Here is a 3881-nt window from a genome sequence, read left to right on the forward strand (position 1 = left end):
CCATCCTATCTAAGCCTTGCTGGCCAGAACAATGTCCAGATGGCTTTGGATCTCCAAGGAAGGACACTGTCTCCCTGGGCCACCTGCTGCAGTTCTGTCGGGCTCACAGTAAAAGTATGTTCTTGTGCTCAGATGGAAGCTCACGTGTTCCAGTGTGTGCCACTCCCCCTTGTCCTGTCACTGGGCATCCCTGACAAGAGCCCGAATCCATCTTCTTTGCACCCCCACTTCAGATGATGGAATGTATTGATAAGAGTCTCCCTGGGCTTTCTTCTGGCTAAACAATCCCTGTTGCCTCATCCTTTCCTTGTAAGAGAGGTGCTGCAGTCCCTGAATCCCTTTGGTTGGATTCCCAGCTCTGTCTGTGTGAGTAAAGGGAAGGATTGCCTCTGTCACCCTGCTGGTGCAGCCTGTGCCATCAGCCTGGTCTGGGGCCCACTGCTGGCTCCTATGCAACTCCAGGAGCCAGGGCCTTCTCTGCAAAGGGTTTTTTTCAGCTGAATTGCTCCAGGATTTGTCAGTATGTGGGACTCTTCCTCCACAGCCCATTTCTCCAGCCTACAGAGGTCCCTATGGATGGCAGCAGGACCTGCAGGTGTATCAGCCACTCCCAGTTTGTGTCACCTGCGGCCTTGCTGAGGGCATGCTCTGTCCATCATCATTAACCAGGATCTTCTGGGAGAGTGTCAGAGGTCTTGGCAGGCAGTCCCTGCTGCTCTCCCTTCAGCTCCTGGCAGTCATTTCACTGCAGAGGGTTGTTCAAGCCTGACTTCCCCTTGCTGAATCCATGCTGACTACTACCAGTGAATCATGACCTTAGCAGCTCAGTTCCTGGAACTGTTTTCCATGTGTCTGGGGTTTATGTAGAAAATGTTGGTTGTTCCTATTTATAATAATTTAGTTATCTGGCTGTACTTAATGAAGTGATACTTTTTATGTTAAATTCTACTGCCCTTTCTGAATGGCTGTGTAAGACAACTTAAATGCAATCTTTGTTATACATATTAACTTCGTAGGGCACTAATGGTACATTTGTTTCATTTTCAAGTAGATGGCTGAAATGGAAAACAACAAACGCCAAAACAAGTGTGCTTTAGAAAGGGAATTGCACTCAAAAGAGGGGGGGTTAACTCCTGGTGGCCCGGGTAGTGTTTCTTCCAAAGGCACATTTCATTGACAAAGCTTTCCCATTGTTTGAAATGCACAAATGGGCTTTCTTTCTTGTGAAAGAAACAGTGTGTCCATGTGGTTGCAGCATTAAATTCAGAAATTATCCGAATATTTACATTTCTTGCAGTAAGAGTCCTTATCAGGAATGATGTGTGTTTTTTTTTAACACGTCAAGAAAACAAACTATTCTGTTTAATGGTGGTTTAAGAAAATGTCAAATTTGTGCCTTTTCAAAAAACCTAGGGGAGAAACATCTTTGAGAAATGCATCACAGTGGCTTTAAACTGAAAGTAAAGTTAGGTTAGCTAGGTAATGGGAAGAAATTCTTGACAGTGAGGGTTGTGAGGCACTGGAACAGGTTGCTCAAAAAAGCTGTGGATTCCCCATCTGTAGAAGCGTTCAAGGCCAGGTTGGATGGGGCTCTGAGCAATCTGATCTAGTGGAAGGTGTCCCTGCCCATGGCAGAGGGTTGGAACTGGATGATGTGCAAGGTCCCTCCCAACCCAAGCCATTATATGGTAATAACTGACCCTCTTCTTACCAGGACAGCTGTGCTTGTGCTCTTGCCAAGTGAGGCAAGTACTCATCCTGAGCATTGAGAACCTGGCAGTTGACAGGCTTGCAAATACTGCTTGGTCCCCTCAGCAGTGCAAAAATGAGCAAGATACAGAATGAATCAGAGTGTAGAAAGTCTACCAAATTTAATGGTAAAATTACAAGGCTGAATTGCCAAGTCATCTACCAGTGAGTAATGTGCTATGAGAGTATAAGAAAACTTTTTAATAATTAAAAACAGGTACAGGAGTATCACATAAAAGTTCTTATCTGGTATCCCACGTAATGAGTAAACAGCAAGGTAGGTATTGTTTTTGTTGTTAGAAGAAAGTTCTGATAATGAAAATTACTGTAGTATTATCAGATTTTTATAAGGGTTTTCTTTATAATGTTTCTCATACTAGTAATCTGTTTCTTCCTTCCTCTGAAGAGTACAAGCAGGTATGCTGTTTCCAGTTTCTTATCAGACAATAAACCCCAAAAGGTCATATGCTAGCAAAAGGCCTCCCCTGCCCAGCAGTGGATGGCAGTGTGTGCTGAATGTGCCACTGCTTGCTGTAGGTGTAGTTCTGATAGCTGAAATAGCAGTGAGCTCCTTTTGCTGGTTTCCAGCTGGACTGGTCCATATCATAGCCAGTACAGACCAGAGCTTGATTGAGTCTCCCTATGCTAGGTTGAGTATGAGGGTATTTCTCATTTCAAAATCAAAACCAGGCTTTGGTGCTGGCTTGGATTTAGAAAATGCACTGCAAATTCCAGGTGATGTTGATCCTTCTGCAGCTGGACAAAGCAGAAATAACCTTTGCCTGTGGTATTTTAATAAAGGGGCTTTTATGTTGAAAACATTCTATCTAGACTCATAACGCTCTGGGTGCTGTTCACAAGATTGGTTACAGGCCTGAATTGGAGCTCATTTATAGGCATTTTTCAGCAGGTTAACACTGTAAAACGTAGCGCTACCTTTTATACATTGCTGTGAAAGCATACAGAAACCTCATCTAAAATTCACAAAGTGTTCAACATGGCAAAATCAGTTTCAAACCTGGCCACAGCAAAGTGTTAGAAGTCATACCAACTGTGCCAGTAGTTGATTTAAATTGGTCAAATCATTGGATGCAGTGGAGGAAACACCCACTGACTACCAATGAAACTGAATAGATTTTTATTTATATTTCCCTGTATTCTATAATTTTCCAGGAGTGTAGGGGCAGGATGTTTAAATCCCAAGTCATTGTGCACAAGATGGGCTGATGCATGACGAGGCACCTGGGTTAAAACCTTTGGTTGCTGTTGTGGGTTAGCCACCCAAGCCCATTCTATCTCGGTAGCAGTCATTTTGCAACCACAGCTGAGTTCTTCGCATGTTTAGCTGACGCACCTGCCCCTGCTTTGCCTGGAGACGAGCACCTGCACTCATTTATTGATACACGAGGGTTATTTATAAAGGTGAGGAGGACACTTGCCTCGGCAGCCGCGAATGGCACATGCTGCTCAAAGCCGTGTTCGCCGTTCTTGTTTGAAACTGGCAGGCACCGCGGGGGCTGACGCTTTTTCTGCCGGCGGACAGTCGCGGTGCAGTACCGGCACAGCTGAGCTCCGGCCCGGCACAGCCGCAGACAAGTTTAATGTGGAAGTTTAATTCCCCTCAGCTGCGCTTAATTCCGTTCCCTCAGGTGTGCGGTGCTCTCGGCCGAGGCGCGGCTCAGTGCCACGGCGGGGCAGCGCGGCCGGGACTGGGCTCCCGCAGGCTTGCGGGGCCGGGAGGAGGCGGCGGGGCCGGCAGCAGCGGTGCCGAGCCGCCGTGTCCCGCAGGCTTGCAGGGCCGGGAGGAGGCGGCGGGGCCGGAGCCGCGGTGCCGAGCCGCCGTGTCCCGCAGGCTTGCAGGGCCGGGAGGAGGCGGCGGGGCCGGGAGCCGCGGTGCCCGGCAGCAGCGGGGCCCGGGAGCCGCGGTGCCGAGCCGCCGTGACCCGCAGGCTTGCGGGGCCGGGAGGAGGCGGCGGGGCCGGGAGCAGCGGTGCCCGGCAGCAGCGGGGCCCGGGAGCCGCGGTGCCGAGCCGCCGTGACCCGCAGGCTTGCGGGGCCGGGAGGAGGCGGCGGGGCCGGGAGCAGCGGTGCCCGGCAGCAGCGGTGCCCGGCAGCCGCGGTGCCGCGCCGCC

The sequence above is a fragment of the Lonchura striata genome, chromosome 7 (genome assembly GCF_050655825.1).
Source record: "Lonchura striata isolate lonStrDom1 chromosome 7, ASM5065582v1, whole genome shotgun sequence".
In the NCBI taxonomy this organism is placed as follows: Eukaryota; Metazoa; Chordata; class Aves; order Passeriformes; family Estrildidae; genus Lonchura; species Lonchura striata.